This window comes from Epinephelus lanceolatus, chromosome 11, assembly GCF_041903045.1.
Source record: "Epinephelus lanceolatus isolate andai-2023 chromosome 11, ASM4190304v1, whole genome shotgun sequence".
In the NCBI taxonomy this organism is placed as follows: Eukaryota; Metazoa; Chordata; class Actinopteri; order Perciformes; family Serranidae; genus Epinephelus; species Epinephelus lanceolatus.
In genome coordinates, this window is record NC_135744.1 from 3,098,059 (window position 1) to 3,119,571 (window position 21,513).

A 21,513-nucleotide genomic window follows, 5' to 3' on the forward strand; every position below is an offset into this window, starting at 1 on the left:
TTATAGAGCGCTAGACCTGGATTACACACACACAGACACAGAGACACACATCCACACACATAAACCCTCATCCAGGCACATGCGTAGTTGCGCACTCTCAGCTGATTGTAAACGGATAAGATGGTGACAAGACGCAAATTCATTGTTAATTTAAAGCTAGAAGTTTTGAAATATTCCGAACAAATGTCGGGGGAATACGCTGCGAGGCATATGAGGAGGGCAATAAGACCTTCACGAAAGGAGGGAAGATGAGAGCAGCTGACAAACGCAAGATAACGGCTTACCGGGGACAGAGAAGTCTGACTTCAGGTCCAGTAATTTCCTCTTTTGTTGGTGTCATGACTGCCCAGTAGTACCTGGACAACTGAGCCGTGGCAGCACACAGGTATGTGGCGTGTCAGAGGGGAAACGAGCCATTCACATTTCTGTCTATGTGTCAGTAACGGTCCACAAACCTCACCGCACTTAGGGACTGTTCTTTACTTATGGAGGGACTGTCAGGGGAGGAGGGGGGCTGGTTGATTTTTATTTTATTTATTTATTTTATTTTGTTTCCCACTATGTTAATCACTTATTGATGTTTTTGAAGTATGAATAAGTCAATAAGTAATTTATTCCATTGAAATATAATATTCTCATGAAAATTGATACACAGGTCAAGAATGGCGAGCTCTTGCATCTGATGAGGTGTTGCCCATGGAGGGAACAAAATGCCTCTATAGCACCCCCTTGAACTTTTCAAAAAACCCTCCCCATAGGGGTTTTTTTGGAGTAGGAACATGAAAATTGGTACACATGTGTATGTTGTCCAGACGCACATAAAAGTCTGTGGCACCAATGCTGTACTCCAAACAGGAAGTCGCCCATTTTGATTTTGACTTGTCATTTTGGCGTGATTTCCAAATGTTGTATTTTAACGAACTAGTCCTAGGGATTTCATTCAATCGACTTCAGATTTTTTACAGATCATCCAGAGACCATGCTGATCAAAAGTTGTGCTCTGCATGTCTGTAGGTCAAAGGGCGTGGCTGTTATGGCGCTGCCATTTTTGATGCATCGCCATGCATATTCAAGCAGCTCTCTCTCCCACATACTTCATCCAAACTGCTTCAAAATTTCTGTACATGATAAGAGCCCCACCCTCAACACCTCCATATGCTCGAAGGCAATCTTGCTCATGCCGCCCCCTTGTGGAAACAGGAAATGCCCTATTATACATTGACATTGTCCGATTTCTTAGAACCTTCACGTGTGATGATGGTCCACCCCTGAACGCACCTGCCCACATCTGCTTACGCTCGTAGCACCACCTGGTGGATGAACGTAACATTGTGTTTTTTTGCTTGTGCCAGGTTTTTTTCTCTCTTCTCGCTTCGCGCCACAGCCCCCACATGCCTCAGGCCCCCGCAGTTGCATGGGGGAGCGTGGGCCTGATCACAGCTGCTTGCAGCTTTAATTGGAGCTTGTATTGTTTTGATCCCATATATCTGTGATTTTTTTGCTGTAGATTAAAGGCTGCAGGGCTTTTGAACTGCATCAAACAGCTGACTAGCTCTAAGGGCGAACATGCACACACGTACATTGTGTGATATGTCAACTATAGCATTTCCTTTTTCAACCTTTATCCACACAAAAGCTTATATGGCCCAAACAAATATCAGCTAAATCAGGTATATCCTCAGGCGAGCTGTTGTATTGTTTTTTACAGGGGTCCTCAACATTTTTGGGTCAAGGACCCCTTAGCTGAAAGAGAGATGGAGCAAGGACCCCTATTACATATATAGTATTAAACTGCATTGCATATTAAACTGGGCAGACGGAGGGCCATGTCAGCCTCAGGCTACAGTCTTAACCTGTATTTGCTTTTCGAGTTTTCGAGCTTTTTGAGGAAGGGAACTCCACTTTCACAAAGATAAGTTGTGACAAAAGGCAAAAAAAGTGTTGGATTCATATAAATGCGTATTTTCAGATATGTTAAAATGTTTGAAAAGAAAACAAAAACAACATTTCCACCAGTGGCGATTGCTCTAAGACTGCAAGGGAAGCTCAACTTCCCCTAAAATGTCAAAAAATAAGTGGTCAAATATGTACTGTTGTGTTTACTGTTGTGTTTTATTTCATTGACTAAATATGCGCTAGAATGCGTTCAACTTTTTTTCAGAATCAGCTACTTATCACAGGTCACTGACGCAACTTTCTTCTCATTCATTCCCGTAGCGTCACAGTGCATTAAACAGTGGAAGCTCAGCGTCCAAAGACTTCAATGGGGAAGCATAGAGTGGGTTGTTCCACTGCAGCGAAACTAGACAGTCATTGGATAAATGCTTGGTTTTGTCCCGCCCATCGGACACTCAGCGTCTCTGGGGGTCTATGGGGCAGTGGGCTGGCCTCGGCTGGCCTGGACGCTTCTTCTGCATGATGATTGGATGATCTGTCTGAGGCTGAATCCCTTTTTGATTGACAGCGAAATGAGCGAATCAGCGATCTTGAAATATAAACCACCACGGGATCATTTTTCAAGTTTCATTCTGTTGTTCCGAGTTAATCTGGAGACTTTTTCACTCCTCTTAGCAACTTTTTCTTTGTTAACAACGACTAGCGACAAATCTAGCATCTTTTTGTGGTGTTATTGGAGACTGTACTCGTGTTTGGAGACTCTGACTTCTGTCACTCTGCAGTTACTGTCCCCAACGAGCAGCGGCTGCTGCTCTGAGCCCCTCCACCGTCCCAAAGCACACACAGGCGGTCACACTAGCCTCGCACAGCAGCCCAAGCTAGCGAGCAAGCTAGCAAGCTGCACATAATGGCAGACAATTTGAATATTGTTGACCGGATTTTGGCGAAACCATTTGATAGTCTTCCTTAAAGAGTTAAACAGCAGGGCAGATCAACACCTCAGATTGATTTGGTGCAAAGGGTGGGGAAAAGTAACAGGTCTTTTCAGCTATCCTGGTATGACAAAGTAAGCTGGCTGACTGGAAGTGCTGTGACACATAAAATGTACTGTTGGCCATGCCTCTTGATGAAACCATCTCAGGGATGTGTTGTCTGGTCAAAAGTGGGTTTTGGGGATCTATCTAACTTTGACAGGGCATACAAAAGGCATGAAAAGAGCAAAGAACATGTGAGCGCATGTGCAAGGTTAAGTTGCCTGGACAGAGTCAGGGTTGAGCATGCAATCAGTGAAGGTGCTCGCATTCAAGTTGCAAAACATAATGAAACAGTCAAACAAAACAGGACCTTCCTAAACCGCCTTATTGATGTGACTTCCTTGCTTGGCTGTCAGGAGCTGTCATTTAGGGGGCATGATGAGAGTGGTGAATCATCCAACAAGGGGAATTACAGGGAGTTTACAGAAACATTAGCTAAATATGACTCTGTCCTGGCCACACAATTCCAGTCATCAGCTGTGTTTTCTGGTATGTCCCATGCAATCCAAAATGACTTGATCTCTGCTCTTGCAGCCACTGTTTCTGATGTGATCAAAGATGAAATTCAGGCTGCTCCCTTTTTTGCATGGCAGGTGGATGAAACAACTGATATAGCTTGCTGTGCCCAACTCTCTGTCATTGTTCGCAATGTGGATAGCGCAGGTAAAATTCAGGAGCGCTTTATTGGATTTTTTGATGTTTCTGGTGGGAGAGATGCTCAGTCTGTTTTTGAGGTCTTGAATGAGAACATGCAGGGCTACAATTTCAGGGAGAAACTTGTGGCGCAAACCTATGACGGGGCTGCTGTCATGGCTTCAGCTCTCAATGGTTTGCAGGCCATCTGGGTTTGCCACATTTTTCTCAAAATCCACAAAGAGGACGTCTTTTCCTGAGTCTGCAGGCTGTTCAAGGTTGCCCAGAAACGCTCCTACTTGATCGAATTTCACATCACGGATAGTGAGCACTGTGGCAAACAATTATGATGCCCTCCTGCAGACTTTTGAGAAGATCACTGCAGATAAGACCATGGATGATGACACATTAGATTGTGCCAAAGGCTTTGTGATGAAACTGGAGGATTTTGAGTTTGTGTTCTTGCTGTACACATATGAACAAATCTTCTCTGAGACTGATGTGGTGTTTGATATTGTCCAACAGGGGGCTATGGATGTTCTGTACTGCAAGAAAAGAATTGAGTCTCTTCTTACGGCACGTAACACCCCCACCCATAAGAATGAACTCACTCCCGAAAACCACAATTCCGCAGGTTTGTTGGCAAAAAATAAATAAATAAATTCACACAGAGGCTGGATTCACAGCCTTAACACCACTCAACACTTAAGAAATATTCTTAGCCCCTCTCTTGTGCCTCATGTCAATGTTGTAGCGCTGGGCCTGGAGTGCCCAGCCCATCAAACCGCTGGTTGCTGTTATACATCGAGAAGTAGCACACGGGATGACACACGTTGTTGTCACCATCTTGCAGCAGCACCGCTCCAGCTCCAATGGCACTAGCATCCAACTCGAGTTTGAAAGGCATAGAGAAGTTGGGCACAGACAGTACTGGAGCACTGCAGAGGAGAGACTTAGCAGCAGCAAAGGCACATTCAGAGTCAGCATTCCAAACAAAAGGAACAGCAGGGCTACACCAACAACAGGGACAGGTTGTAGGGGAGCAGGCGGCAGAGGTTGATTAGGTTTTCCCCCAATTTGGCAGGTGCTGCAAGTTCTGCCCATTAAGACACCCTTATCGAAGAAAAGGGGCTGTTTACCATCACACTTATCGGGTTTCTCCACAGCAGCTGCCCTACACTTGGCTAGAGAGGGATCTGGTACCTGAGCAGCGATGAGCGCCTCACGGCTTAGGGGCAAGGGTGTTGCAGAAGCAGGATCAGTAACAGGTTCAATCACCTTTTCTGGCTGTTTCAGACCGCAATCCACCGAACCACCACCAGAGGGCAACACATCTTGGGACAGAGCAGACACACACAGAGAGTCGGATAAACCAACTTCCTGGGCCTGCTTACGGGCCTGGGCTCTAGTTAACACACTAACGGCAAAAACATCAGGGTGCCGTTTAACTACTTCATCATCTTTATCCGACTAGGAAATAGGCTCGGTAACCACCTCAGGTACAGGATATACTTTACCGCCAGCAATGTCGTTTCCCATGATGAAATCGATTCCCTCAATGGGAAAACAGGAGCGGACACCAACAGGGAAAAAAACAGTGGCTAAACCAGATTTCACATGTACCTGATGCAGGGGTGCAGGAACAAAACCCATTTCAATTCCTCTAACCACAGCACTCACACCAGACGTGACACCTGCCGGCAGCACACTGGAAAGAATGAGAGACAGGGAGCATGCGGTGTCACGTAAGACTCTCACCAGGCGCTGGTCCTCTGGCTTTCCTGTGAGAGACACATGACAGGAGAAAATGAAAGGTTTAAAACAATCATCTGGCACTCCTGACACGATGCATGTGTCACTGAGAGATGTTTTTATCAACCCCACCCCCTTTGGTTTCAAAGTGGACCCCTGCCTCCAGGCGACACAGTCAGCAATTAAGAGGCCTGTCTTACGGCAAAAAAAACCACTGCCTCTCAGTTTTGGGAGTGGTGGAAACAGCAGCACTAGGCATCGGTGAGCCAGCCTGTAGAGATGACTCAAGATGAGCAGGTTCACGTCTAACAAACACATGTGTATGTGTCAATGTGTACTCATCAGCCAAAATGGCAGCCTGTTGCAGAGTGGTCACTTTCTGCTCGTTTAAATATACCGCAGCGCGTTCTGAGACACAGTTCTTAAATTCCTCCAGCAACATTAACTCCCGTACTGAAGCAAAGTCACTAGCCTTACACGCTGCACACCACCTGTCAAAGAGAATGCCTTTCTCTCTGGCAAAATCGATGTGGGTCTGATCAGGCGTCTTCCTGAGACCGCGAAAACGCTCCCTGTAAGCTTCAGGCACAAGCTCATAGGCACGCAGTATAGCACTCTTAACCTTGTCATAATTAAGCCCTTCTTCCACTGACAAGGAAGAACAAGCCTCCTGAGCCCTGCCTGTCAACTTACACTGCAACAAGATAGCCCACACATCTTCTGGCCTGCGCAAAGCAGCGGCAATATGCTCAAATGCGCCGAAGTAGGACTCAACCTCTGACTCGCGAAACACAGGGACCAAAGAAATGTGTTTACTCACATCAAACGAGACGGCTGGACCTGATGTAGATTGGACATCAGAGGACCACGCTGAACAGGCCTGCATCTCCACCTGGCGCAGCCTGACAGCGGTGTCCGCCTCCAGCCTCTTAAGCTGGAGTTGATACTCACACTCACGATCACAATCCTCCTTCTCTAACTGGAGTCGAGCCAAACAGATTTTCAACCGGGCGTCCAACTTGGAGCCGGGAGTTTGACTCCACGGAGATCGGGACAAAAGGTGGCAATGTGACCGGCTTCACTGTCATGCCATCCTTCCACACAATAGGAGCAACAGGAGTGAAAACTGGTGGCTCTGTAGTCTCACCAGTCGGGTGATCAGAGCGGCCCTCAGCTGCTGGAAGCGCATGCGCTCCCAGAGGACTCACACCCGGGGAGGCTGCTGCCCCGCCCACCAACTGGGAGACATCCTCAGGAGCCGGTAAACTTAAGCCTCTTCTATTCAACAACCCTTCCAAAATGACGCTTTAAGCTCAGCCTTTGTGAAAGCACTTGACACAACAATCTCAAAATGATCCGCGATCGCACGCAGATCACTCTTTTTACACTTATCCAACACAGTCAGAGACGGGTTAGACACAAACACACCAATGTTAAACGTTGCCATTTCCACACACACACACACACAGCGGGAAGAGCAACACACACAGTAGGCTAACCCACACAGCACGCGGCCTCTGAGCCAAAAACAAAAAAAACCCACCGGCAGACAAACACGGCAATTATGACGTCGGAGACCAAACAGCCACGGTGTTATAGAAAAAAAAAAGAAACTTCCCCAGAGCCTGCCTAGCAGAAACTCACCTATCTGTCTTCTGGGGCGTGCCGGGCTCGAGGCGTCTTACAGGCAAAACATCAGCGGCCAAAACCCTGAAAAGCCAGCCCCCGTTGGAGAGTGGAATCCCCGCCCAGAGTTAACCCCGAAAATAAAAAAGGCAAAATAACAAAAGGGCGCCCGTTGGAAAGGCTGATTACTCAGCCCAGCTGGGCACTCACCTGACTTGACTGGGGAAGACACACGCCACTTCACCGTAGGCTGATGGCACTCAGGCACCACTACTCACCGTGAGAGACACCGGAGCCAATCACAATAAAAATTAAAAACGGCAGCCACTACGGACCAATCCCGGACGAGCCCCCAAAACTGTTACGAACCCTTAAAGGCCTAGGGGAGGGGAGGTAACAATTAACACAAATAACCAATAACCAATAATGAAGAACACAGGAGTAAACTAAAGCGACTGCAAGGCAGTGATTTATTTACGATTGCAAACACAAAAGAAGCTCCCAAATAAGGGGAGCCAACTAGCAACAAGAATGATATAACAGATAATCAATAATCAATAACAAAGGCAGAAGAATAAACACTGGGACTAGGTCACTAAACACCCGAGCGCACACCACCACGCACACAGCCACGGTCTGCACTGCACGCTGCCGGAAAGGCCCACTAGCCACCGGCTCCAGTTCCAGGGTGGCTTTAATCACACCGCTGTGATGGGCCACAGCTGCGGTAATCAGCAGGGGGGGGGCGGTACCTGGCGAGAGAGAGAACACAAAACAACACCAAACACAACACGGCACGTAACACCATCCTAGACAATCTCACAGAGCAGATTCCTCGGTGTTTTGCAAATTTGGAAAGCATGCACTTCTTGGAATTAGTCAGTCCAGGGAAATTTGATGAGATGAGACAAGTGTTTCCAGAGGAGGCATTTCAAAATGTCCTGAAAAGTTATGGCCAGTTCTTTGATTCAGGGAGACTGAGGTCTGAACTTCAAGTTCTATATTCAAACCAGGACTTGCAGGGCAACAGGGGAAAGCTGCGTGATTTCTTGCTGTTTCTTAAAGACATGGCGTTGGATAATGCAATGCCTCAGCTGTACAAACTGTTGTCATTAGTGGCAACAATTGGAGCTACATCTGCAGGTGTAAAGAGGAGCTTCTCCTGTTTAAAGCGGCTCAAGTCTTACACCCGCACCACAATGGGCCAAGGCCGTTAAAGCAGCCTAGCTCTGCTGGCCATTGAGAGGGCAGTGGTCAAGTCCCTGGAAAAGATGCCTAGTTGGTACGACAGGGTCACAGATCATTTTCTTGAAAAGGAACAGAGGGTGAATTTACATATAAATAAACGGACACATTTTATGATGTAGGCCGAAAATGAGCTTCCCCTCCTTGAAAGACCAGCAGCCGCCACTGATTTCCACGGTTTAACAGGTTTACTCATACAACCTATCGTTCAAAAGCCACAATCCCCGCGGTTTGATTAATGTGGACCATTTCAAGATACAACCACCACAGCAGGTTCAATAAATGCTTCTGTCAGACAGCCAACAAACAAACAAGAGACAGTTCTAACTCACCTATGATAGCTTATCATAATCCGCCGATCAATAATATTTCGACTAACATCCTGATACATTGGCACATAATAAACAAAACTGTTTTGGGGGGTGGGGGGTCATTCTTATCACAACAGTTTCACACATACAGGACCTGTATGCATTAACTGGGGATCATTGGACACCAGTGAGTAGTAAGAATTTTTAGTCCAGAGTTCTACATTTTGTGTACTTAAAAATGTTATACATATTGGATTTGAAATGAAACAATGACTATAAGGTTAATCTTAAAAGGTTGATAATTGATGAGTTATAATAGAAATATTTAGTCTAAACACATTTAGGGATGTCCCAATCCAGCCTTTTCCACTTCCGATCCGATACTGATATTACAGCCTTGAGTTTTGGCCGATACCGATACGATCCAAGCGCGTATTATACATATTCACTTATTTTGTTGTCAGTCATGTTAGAAAAGGTTTGATCAAGCGATATTACTCTAACAAGAACAACTACTTAATCGGGTTAGGTAGAATGATCCACAACAGTTGGTATGGGAAACTGACCTGTTTCTTGTTAACAGGGTTAAAATAAATAAACTTTAAATTTGAACATTAACATTAAATAAAAAATATAGCTGGTTTGCTTTGGCTGCTTTGGCCCCTTAATAAATAGAAAATAAATCAACACAAGAAATCTTTAAAATGTCTAATATTGAAATTAAAACAGCAGCAAGACTCCACACACTTGTGCTTTGGCCCCCTAATAAAAAAAAGAAAAAAAAAAAAGATTAACACCACAAGACTTTGTTGACATTTAACAAACAATGCAGCCTTTCCTTTTCAGTTATTTTAGTAGTGTCAGTGCAAGCCTGGTGCTGCTGTTTCCTGGGACCAACAAAGGGGACAAAAAACCACACACAATATTGTACAACTGTTTAAACAAGCAAAAGTCCATCCATGACTCCTGTTTCACTAATTGTGCCCAAAACAATGCCATCAGTGCTCTTTACTTAAACAGTAAGAGTGTAAACCAAATAAAAATATCACTCTCAAAAAACCAGAGCAGAAAACAAATAGTTAACTAAATTGACTGCTACTCTTCCTACCCTCTGTGTGAGTCTGCCATCTGCATGCTGGCCTGGTGGATTGATAGTAAGAGCTGGAACGGATTACTGGAATGGACTGCTTGAATCGCGGCGCGCTAGGCTGGTCGGAAAACCTGGATCGGATTCCGTGAAAAACTGGATCAGAGTTCTTGAATCGGCATTTTTCCATGCAGTCCGATCCGATTCTGATGCACGTTTTTTGCTAATATCGGCGGCCGATACTGATCCGAATATCGGATCGGGATATCCCTAAACACATTATTACATCCATATATATCCACCTATTGTCGTTGCATTATTTCACATGTTCATATTTCTCTTCTTCTCTTTTCACTTTCATACAGATGGACTCGAGGCTCATCCTACTCTCCAGTGTGCTATGTGTGAGCTCAGTCCTGCGTGTTCTTTAATGAAGCAATAGGAGAAGATATTCGGTCTCAGTTAATGTAGTTTATTAAGCAGTAAAGGAATAAAATTACAGAGCTCTGGGTCTCAACTTCACGTCCCTGACGAACAACAAAGGTGTGTCAGTTCACGAAGTCTGACCTCCTGTCCTTCCCCTGACCCAGTATATTTGAGCGTAACAGAGTGTCATTGTGCACGCGAGGCGTTGCCCTCTTCTCATTGGCAGTTCCACTTCCTCCTTCACCACACCACGCCCCTGCCTCCTGTTAATCTGACTCCTTCCCGCTGGCGGTGGGGGCGTGGTTCCTGTTTTGAAAGACAAGAGAACAACACAACTCCCTACACTTGCTGTACCTTACTATCTGTTCATCACTTTCTATTCTTTTTACCATATATGAAACTAATTATCTAAGCATTGCGGTATGTGCTTCTCAGACTTCATGTCTCTTCCTCTCCTGTACTTCTCCACTTCTGCAAAGCAAACACATTCAGATCAGCTGAAATCATCTCAGTATTCTCATTGTTCACACATCTAAAACTTATATAGTGAAACACAACTTATAGTAAAACACATAAAATCATTCTATTCCCAACAATACTCACTGTATGAAAAAACTCCCAATTGCATGTGAATATGCCTGTTCATCGCTATCAAAATGGAGGCTGATCTCTGACCTTTTGATTGACACTTGAGCTAATAGGAGCTTCCATGCTTTCTTTATGGGCTTCAACAGCCAGCAAGGGCCTCGTACTCGTCGTCCTCCGCTTATCCGGGTCCGGGTCGCGGGGGCAGCAGCCTCAGCAAAGAAGCCCAGACAGTCTTCTCCCCAGCCACCTCCTAAGATCCCGAGATACTTAAACTCCTCCACCTGAGGCAGGACCTCCCCCCCGACCTGGAGTGGGCAATCCACCCTTTTACGTCTGAGGACCACGGCCTCAGATTTGGAGATGCTGATTCTCATCCCAGCCGCTTCACACTCGGCTGCGAACCGTCCCAGCGAAGCAGAGGTCACTGTTCGATGGAGCTAGGAGGACCACGTCATCCGCAAAGAGCAGGGATGAGATCCTCCTGTCACCGAACCTGATACCCTCCACCTCTCGGCTGCACCTAGAAATTCTGTCCATGAAAGTTATGAACAGAACCGGTGACAAAGGGCAGCCCTGGCGGAGTCCAACCCTCACCGGGAACAGGTCCGACTTACTGCCAGCCATGCGAACCAGACTTGTGCTCCTTCGGTACAGGGACTGGATGGCCCTTAGCAGAGGGCCACCAACCCCATACTCCCGGAGCACCCCCTACAGGATGCCCCTGGGGACACGGTCGTAAGCCTTCTCCAAATTCACAAAACACATGTGGACTGGTTGGGCGAACTCCCATGCCCCCTCCAGCACCCTGGCAAGGGTAAAGAGCTGGCAAAAACCACATTGCTCCTCCTCAGTCCGAGGTTCAACTATCGACCGGCCCCTCTTCTCCAGCACCCTGGCGTAGACCTTACTGAGTGTGATCCCCTGTAGTTGGAACACACTCTCTGGTCCCTTTTCTTGAAGATGGGGACCACCACCCCGGTCTGCCAGTCCAGAGGCACTGCCCCCGATGTCCAGACAATGTTGCAGAGGCGTGTCAGCCAGGACAGCCCTACAACATCCAGAGCCTTGAGATATCCAGGGCGAATCTCGTCCACCCCTGGGGCTCCGCCGCCGCGTAGTTCCTTCACTACCTCGGCGACTTCTGCCCCAGAAATTGGACGACCCGCCCCTGAGACCCCCGGCTCTGTTTCCTCACTGGAATACGTGTTGGTGGGATTGAGGAGCTCCTCAAAGTATTCCTTCCACCGCCCGACAATGTCCCCAGTTGACGTCAGCGGCTCCCCGCCCCCACTGTAAACAATGTGAGCAAGTTGCTGCCTTCCCCCCCTGAGGCGCCGGACGGTTTGCCAGAACCTCTTTGGAGCCGATCGATAGTCTTTCTCCATGGCCTCACCGAACTCCTCCAACGCCCAAGTTTTTGCCTCTGCGACTGCCGCTGCTGCGCTCCGCTTGGCCCGCCAGTACCCGTCAGCTGCTTCTGGAGACCCACAGACAGACCATTCCCTCTAGGCCTCCTTCTTCAGCCTGACGGCTCCCCTCACCTCTGGTGTCCACCAGCGGGTTCGGGGGTTACCGCCGCGACTGGGACCCGCGGCCTTGCGGCCACAGCTCACAACAGCCGCTTCGACAATGGCAGAGCGGAACAAGGCCCATTTGGACTCAATGTCCCCCTCTGCCCTCGGGACGCGGTCGAACCTCTCCTGGAGGTGGGAGTTGAAGATCATCTTGACAGATTCTTCCGCCAGGCGTTCCCAGCAGACCCTCACTGCTCGTTTGGGCCTGCCAGGTCTGCGCGGTGTCCTCCCCTGCCACCTGATCCAACTCACCACCAGGTGGTGATCAGTTGACAGCTCTGCTCCTCTCTTCACCCGAGTGTCCAGAACATATGGTCGCAGGTCAAATGATACGACTACAAAGTCAATCACTGACCTGCGACATAGGCTGTCCTGGTGCCACGTGCACTGATGGACATCCTTATGCTCGAACATGGTGTTAGTTATGGCCAAACTGCGACCAGCACAGAAGTCCAATAACTGCACACCACTTGGGTTCAGATCGGGCAGGCCGTTCCTCCCAGTCACGCCCCTCCAGGTCCTGCTGTCATTGCCCACGTGAGCGTTGAAGTCCCCCAGCAGGACAATGGAGTCCCCGGTCAGGGCACTGTCCAGCACCCGTCCCAGGGACTCCAAAAAGGGCGGGTACTCTGAACTGCTGTTCGGCGCATAAGCGCAGACAACCGTCAGGACCCGTTCCCCGACCCGAAGGCGCAGGGACACAACCCTTTCGTCCACTGGGGTGAACCCCAACGTACAGGCAGAGAGTCTGGGGGCTATCAGAACGCCCGCCCCGGCCCTCCGCCTCTCACCCAGAGCAACTCCAGCAAAGGAGAGAGTCCAACTCCTGACCTCAAGTGCACTTTTGAACAGGTTACTGGGACCATATACTGTTATAAATGTAGCAATGATAAACAAATGGCTCCTCTGTTGTCATAAGGGGAAAAAACAGTCTTTCTTATTGATTTAGGTTTTCTAGATGTGTTTTCATATATATATAGTGAGCACCTCAGTAGACATTTATGTCTTGATTGAAAGTGATTCACTCTTAATTCCACATCCAGGTTATTGTTTTATTGCTGTTTATGCTTCCATGTTAAATATAAAACATTTGCCCTACATATTGAAAGTCTAAAGGGACCTAATCATAAACTCATCATCACACTAACCTAAATACCAGGCAGATCACATGACCGAGAGAACAAATTCAGCAGATTATAAAACAGAATTTTTCTGAGATACATGACAGTTTGTCAAACAAATGCTAATCCTACGTGTGTTTTCTCTCTGCAGGGATAACTGACTGAACTGAACTCCTGAGACACACAGTCTCTTCTTCTCCAGGCGTCTTTACAGTCTAGTCAGTCCTAGACTGACCATGTGTGCTGGCTATAAAGATAGGTAAGATAACACACACACACACACACACACACACACACACTAATACCAGAGTGAGTTCACATGCAAAGTAGTGGCCAAACCATCAGGAGAAATCTGGAGTTCAATTTCTTGCTCAAAAACACATCAATGTGTGAACAGGAAGAGTAAAGAAGCCCAAATAAAGGCCAAATAGATGCCTGGCTATCTCTGCCACTGTGGCAAATAAATTATTTTGGAGTATTTGGGGGTTTATCAATCCTTTCAGGGCCAATGTCACAATGACTTCATTTTATTAGCTGGAGGCAATATATGACTGGCCACCACAGGGCTGTAGGCTACATCGGAGTCCTAAAATGTCTTCTTGTTGTGTTATTGGGAGCCAGAGTATAAGGAGTCATGGCTCAAAACTTAAAGTCTATCAAATATCAGCCGCCACTGCCCATCAACAAAAACGGAGACAACTTTGGTTAAATGTAATAAGACAAAAGGACTGGATGGAGGTGATCATCAAAAATGCTTGCATGTGCAGCGAACACTTCATATTAGGTCAGGAGAAAAGTATTTACTGTTGTAGGGATGAATAACGTTATTAAGGGTTATCATGTCCACCAAATCACCTCTTAGCACATTATCTAACGTTAGCCTAGATAGCAAAACAAACCGGAGGAAAGTGGTTATTGTCTGCCGCTTTTGTAAGATTGGCATGGTAATCGACCACAATGCAGGCCATCCCACCTTCGGCAATCCCGTCAAATCATCCATCCACTGAGTGAGAGCATATGGGTCAACCAGAATGGTCCCGTTGGTCAGTGTTTACTTTTTCAAGTAACACTGGTCCTGGAGAGTGAGTGACCTGACATGTAGCATTCATAAATTCAGTCTAACACTCTACACTAAAATGAGAGCCCTGTTCAAAGAAACAGATCATTATATTTCTACATGAATTAATGAATGGTTAAGGTAATCAGATATTTACTCTGCTCGGCACTTTGCTGGACCGTCTCCCCAGACAGAGTGTCCAGAGTGCACTCTGCCACTCGGAGAGTGTAGTGCTCTGGATAACCAAACTGTACATTCAGACAGTGTTCCGTCTTAATGTGCCCTGGCATTTGGAATTGATATTTCCGAAAGCACCCTATTCAGAGAGACTTGTATCATCTTCCGTCATTGTCAAAAACAAGTGAACAGCACTTGTTAGCTAGCACTAGCTAATGTCTGTAGAGAATTGTTCTGCCTCCAGCTAAGCCGCACCCACCAAAAAAACACAATACTGTTTACTGACAAAAGGGTCTATAATATATAGAGCTTGTATTATTATACTTTAAGTTTTAACACACAAAAGAGTGCATCCATATCAATATTTGTGACGACTGTTTACAGGCCAGAAGGAGCCTGACCCTTTCTGTCACACTGTAGCCCTCTTCAGATCATTAGCTCAAACCTTCTCTGTAATACACCAGTCTGCTTTCAAAGGAAAGCATTTTCTGACCTATTTCCTGTCGTGCAGCAGCTCCAGCAGGCTGAGACTGCTTCTTAACACAATGTCTCTTCCCTTGTAGTTTGTGCCTTGCAGCTGTAGCCGACTCAGTCCCGCTCAGATGTTGTGCTGCAGTGGCGTGCACAGACTTTTTGAAGGGCAGGGGCGAAAAGAAAAAAAAGGACACGTACAGCGTGTTCTCGCCACTGAAGAGGGCACTAAGTTCTGCGTGTTTTCGAGGGCACTTTAGACATGTTTATATGTTATACAAATGGCACATTATATAGCCTGGTCTGTGAAACCCACTCACACAGACCAATACTTACTGTTCGATTCTCACCACCCACTGGAACACAAACTAGGTGTTATCAGGACCCTACAACACAGAGCCGATAACGTACCTACCAGCACTCAGGCCCAAGGGAAAGAGCATAAACATCTGAGGGAGGCTCTAAAAACTTGTGGTTACTCCAGTTGGACCTTTGTGAAATCAGCAGCCTGTTCCAGAAAGAACAAGGTAGGTGAGGAAGAAAAGAACAAGCGCAATAACATTGTCATCCCCTATGTGTCTGGGGTATCTGAAAAACTCAGGAGGATATTCAGCAAACACCACATCCCTGTGTATTTCAAACCCAGTAACACACTCAGACAAAGACTGGTACACCCAAAAGACCATACACCACACACTCAGAAGAGCAACCTAGTGTAGCGTACACTAGGTTGCTCTTCTGATTGGACAGCGTGTCCAATGCAGTGAGGAATGCCCAGACTTGTACATTGGTGAAACAAAACAACCACTAAACAAACGCATGGCCCAACATAGAAGGGCTAGCTCGTCAGGGCAAGACTCAGCTGTCTATCTACACCTCAAGGAGAAAGTACACTCCTTCGAAGACAGCAATGTGCACATTTTGGACAGGGAAGACCGATGGTTTGAAAGAGGTGTAAAAGAAGCCATCTATGTGAAATTGGAAAAGCCATCTCTCAATAGAGGAGGAGGTCTGCGACACCACCTATCCCCCACGTATAACGCTGTCCTTTCATCCTTGCCCAGGAGGCTTAACAACTTAACCTCTAAAAACAACGGTCGTTCACAAATGGCCTCATGTGACTCTGACGACTCCAGTGACAACCGTTGCAGCAGGAGTTTCAATGACTGTCGCTGACACACCATTGGAGCACTAACGAACCAGTGACATCATTGGCCTTGTGAAGACCTCCCCAGAGGTTAAATACCTGGGTGCTTCCACACCAGTTTGTCAGACTAGTTTCAGCCTAGTCAGACAAGCATGAACTGATGAAGCCTCTTGGATAAGAGGTGAAACGTCTTCTAAGACAAAACCAAGTCCAGTTGCGTTCAATTCAATTGCCTTGAGATACACTGCATTAGCAAAATATCACACCATATATGAGTGACACATTACAATTATCCACAGCACACCATCAAACCGTGAAGCCAGTGTGGCAAGCGGGGGGCGAGCAAGGGTGGTGGACAAGTGGTAAAAAAAAAATTTAATTTAGAGTATGTATTCGACATGTATTCAACGCCACCTAAGGAGTTTCACCCTAGGAACTACCAGGGTTACAGTAAACAACCAAAAAGGCACAGAGGTTCGTATCGCTACAATGAGAGAGACAGGACGTGGTTCCAGTTTAACAAAATGTATTTATTTATTTATTTATTATGTAAATCAATACTTAATAAAATAAAAATTCCACTCATGCCCCTAAAAAGGACAACATATGGGGAACCTGATCGGTGCTGAGGCTTACCAGTGGGGGAACGTGAGTCGAAGACGGGGTGTGAGGGACCCCAAAAGAAAAAAACAAATCACCCCAATCAGATGTGAAAACCAAAGAGGACAAAAAGGGGGTGCACAGTACACACACAAAATTAAGGGGAAACCACCACTGGGACACCAGGGACCACCACCACCAGCAGCTCTCAGCAACTGAAAAGGAGAACAAAATTAGTGAGGTTGACTAAACCAAAAGAAACAAAATAAACTGAAATATGGTTGACAGCCACGTAAATATTCACAACAAAATCTTAAAGTCTTAGGCTGCGAAACATCAAACTAAGGAAAAAGAAAGAATTAACTTTAGCCTAATCAAATTAGGATTTAAACAAAGTAGGCGAATATGCAACAAACAAGAGCATAATACTGTAGGGATTTGCTAAAGGCAAGTTGGTTATTGATTATTAATTACCAATGGTAATTAGTTAAGAAATTAAATTATTAATATGTATTAATAATTCTGGGGCACCACCCTGGATACAGGGATCAATAACCAACCGGTTTTTAGACAAAAAGGGAAAAATCCTCGTCTCAGTTTGCTAATATAGGTAAATATTAACAATCAAATAATTAGAAGGCATGAACCCAAGCACTGACCATCACAACCAACTATTGATACAAAAACGATGCACAAATCACCACAGAGGACTGCTATAGTAAAGTCACAAATGTTTATTAAGCAATTATCATTCAACAATCACAAGCTGTTCACTTAATAAACATACTACACTAAATTGACTTACTAGAAGCAACAAATCAAAGCATGCAAGTGGGTCTCTGTGTGCGTGTGTGCATATGTGTGTGTATGTGTATGTGTGTGTGTGCGTGTGAAGGGAGAGAGGTAGAGAGAAAGAATGGCAGGCGTGGCCTCTTGAGGGACATGCCACGTCACGCCAGGTACTGATAAGAGTAAGGCGGGAAATTTGAGGGAAGAAGTACTGAGGCGGGATACTAGAGCAAGACAATGGGTCACAAAACAGCTGGCCACATGTGCACCTTTAAAGTACGCACAAGATGGCATCCGGCGGGATCAAACACACTGTATGCTCTAACAGAATAGCTGTACCAACACGTGTAGGTGTGTAGAGTGTGGTAATGGCGAACTGCCCTTAAGGAGTTGCTCACAAGACAATGTGTGATTTTACCACAGGTATAATGTGTGTATGTGTGTGTGTGCGTTCGAGTGTGCATGTAGGTTAGTTAAAAGAGGGGGAGAGAGAGAGAGAGAGAGAAGAAAGGCGAGCGGGCGCTCATAATCAGCGCGAGGTAAAAGCGGCCGTGGAGGAACACAATGGTCACTTTCCTATCCCTCAGAGGCCGGTAGACTAACTGGGTCAGCCTACTGTCCACTGGTCCTTGTTACAGATAGGAATGCAGCGTATTGTGAGCGCACGGCCGTCACACTAACGGCACAATCAATTTGCTCTGGCGAGTGCAACAACAAGCAGCAATCAATGATTAGATTATCAAAGAAAGGGACACTGCGGTCCTCAAAGTTCACAAAATCACAGTTAAAGTCACTCTTAAGTCACACGCTATATATAAAGTCTCTGCCCAGACTAAAGCTCTCTTACTTGAGTCGCCGGCGCGATGACGTGTGTCCCGTCTGTTGCTGTGGGATGAGTGCGCGGGCCGCTGTCCTACAGCGGAATGAAAGATGCTGTCCTCGGTGTGGCAGAAGAGAGATCAGCTGAGTCGATTCGGTTGAAGAAATGGGGCCTCGGTGACTCCGTCTTCCTCGGGAGAAAAAGGGAGTTCTCCAAAATTTGCAGATGCTGAGGAACGGCGGGGTTGCGCGGCGTTCCTCTGGTGCTCCGTGGAGTGTTAAAAACAAAAGAAAAAGTGTCTTTCCTCGTCCAGCAAGTCAAGAAACAAAAGGACGGCCTAGGTTGGTTAAATTCAAACGTTTGAGGTGCTCCCTAGCAGTAACTTGCGAACAGAAAGCTTTGGCTTCCTTCCAGCAGCTCGTCACTCGGGTATCGCTAGGGGCATTAGCACGCAGCGGCAATTAAAGTCTCAGTGACGTCATAGGGGGTTCCTTCTGACTCCACCTGAACCTGGCTGCTGTCGCCCAATGGGGAGCAAGAGTTTGAATTTCAAAAGTGATTTACACTTTTATAGCTACCGGACCAATGGAAGCTTGGCGCGTTTCCTTTGTTCTTAGACTGGCTGGTTTTGTCAAGGCCTCTCTATTGTTTAAAACATGTGGCTAAGGTCCCAACAATACAATCAAAACTATATTAATTTTAAACATACAAAACAAATCAAAGAAATAAACAAAACCATATTCTACTCAATACTAAACAAAATATATATAAATTGTCAAAATCATACAATTACATAAGGCAACTAATGAAAAACAAACCATAAACTATTCCCAAATAAATAGAAAACCAGAAAAAGACAAATAACACAAAATTAATCAAACTAAAATAAATTAACTCAACCCCACAATTAGGGCCCAGGCTTCAGGCGGCTGCCAGAAGGCCAACACACACACCCGGACCACCCAGACCTACTAGCCGCAAAGGCCACAAGCAGCGGTGGGCAAGAGCAGCAGGCGGAGCAGCACAGCACAGCAGCATATCACACCAGGCAGAGCAGACACCAGGCAGAGCAGTTGCCAGGCAGAGCAGACGGGGCCTTAGGCTACGTTAGCCTTTGGGGCTAACAGTCCCTCTCACACACAACAGAGCTATGTTAAGCAAAACACTAACACACTGTGAAAGTGGAGGCTAAAGGAGGCAGAGCCCATGAGGTGTACATATGGTCTGACAGCTTCTGTCATCCCTTGCAGAGGAAAGTGCGGCGCTCGTCCCGCAGATTAACGGGGTGTAAACGATGTGTCACCACAGCACAGGAGTTCACTCTGACAGCCCATGGGATATCAGCCTTGCACCAGGGGTCTAAAATGGCGAAAATCATAAGGCGGCAGGTGAAAATCGTAACTTACACAGTGAAGCCACTGCATACTTACCTGCAACTGGTGGGATGCAACAGACAGGTATGCCAGAAGCTCCGAGCATACAGTCTCACTGAAGCTTGAAGTGACAAAATGACGTCCCCAGGGAAACAAAAGGATATACCATAAGAATCAACATGACAGAAACCTATTTACAGATGAAAACGGATTTTGGGGAAGTTCACCACAATAAATAAAAAAAATGTATATAAATGAATGCCAAACTTATCTTGGTTACACAGCCACAATATGTTAAAGTTTATACCCTGCCTCTCACCCGATGTCAGCTAGGATAGGCTCCAGCCCCCCCGCGACCCTCAAGAGGATGAAGCGGTTAGAAGATGAATGAATGAATGAATGTTAAACATAATTATACAGCATTAAAAAGAAAGACAAATTTTAATTTCAATTAAAGCTGCAAGCAGCTGTGATCGGGCCCTCGCTCTCCTGCGCCACTGCGGGGGGGCAGCAGCACGCATCACTGAAGCGGTTATGTGAAAACTCAGAGTAAGTTAACCCTGACGTGGTGTGACGTTTCATCTTCCTACTCCAAAAAACCCCTATGGGAAGAGTTTTTTGAAAATTTCAAGGGGGCGCTATAGAGGCATTTTGTCCCCCCCATGGGCGACACCCCTATCAGATGTATGAGCTCGCCATTTTTGACCTGTGTATCAATTTCATGTGAATATGAGGTCGCTGAAGCCATCAGAAAGCCAAACATATTTGGTGGCGAGGGCAACGTCATAGCAGCCACACCCCTTGACATAGAGAAAAGCTTTTAATAACTTTTGATCAGCATGGTCTCAGGGGCTGAGGCTGTTGAGCAACCAGGGGCTGCGGGGAGACCCAGAGCAGGCATGGATTGGTGGTGTAAATGTGGGGCTTACTGGCCACTTAATTAGGTACACTTGTGCAATCTAATACAATCTAATACAACAGCTCTGCCACACATTCTGCATTTACAAAGCTTTTACATTTTCAGCTTTTGTCAGAAAGGTGATTATTCTACTTTATTATTGAGGTTGTAGTGGGTGGTGTTGGTGTACTGGAGTGCAATATATTTAAAAGTGTTCCTAATATTTTGTCCCCCTCAATTAGACAAAATTAGGAGGCCACCCCAGTACACCACCACCATTCACTATGACCTCAATAATAAACGTAAAGTAGAATCACCACTTTCTAGATGATGTCAACAGTAACCGAAAATTTATAAGCTTCAGGGAAAAAATCATGGCATAATTGTTCTACTGGATTGCATTAGATTACACAGGTGTACACAAAGTGGCCAGTGACTGTATGTTATATACATACCGTATTTCCTCAAATAGTAGCCGGGGCTACTATTAACAAAAAAATAGTTCGGGACCAGGCTACAAATAGGGGCAGGCTACTATTTGAAGGAGGCTTTTAATGAAAAGAAAAAAAAAAATCACAGCCAAATTTGAAAATACAAATAGTTTTTGGTGTTTTTGTAAATCACCACTATTTACTATTTACTACACCACAGTGTACTAGTTGTCCTGCCTTGAAATAGTGCAGCCACCGTGATGCCACACACCTTACAAGACAACTTGCCACAAATTAATTTTAAAACTAGGCTACATTCGTAATTATGACTTTTTATCTCACAATTTTGATTAGGAATGGTGATTTTTTTTTTCCATTACTGGTGAAAATGGGCTTCCATAGATAAAGATGGTTACAGTAAAAATATCAGTGCCAGAGGCAGTCCTGGCTAGTTTTA

General features: G+C 46.0%; 1 protein-coding gene across 2 annotated transcripts in view; it reads left to right on the forward strand.

Moving 5' to 3' along the window:
• The window catches only part of LOC117265969 (galactosylgalactosylxylosylprotein 3-beta-glucuronosyltransferase 1-like), a 137,151-nt gene that overhangs the window by 73,785 nt on the left and 41,853 nt on the right, over positions 1-21,513 (forward strand). Inside the window, exon 2 of one of the 2 annotated variants that reach the window (XM_033640831.2) lies at positions 13,445-13,552. The gene's annotated coding sequence lies outside the window, so the exon portion shown is untranslated. Of the gene's footprint in view, positions 1-13,444; positions 13,553-15,463; positions 15,526-21,513 lie in introns of those variants that run through there. The other variant, XM_078172145.1, reaches the window with a different exon arrangement.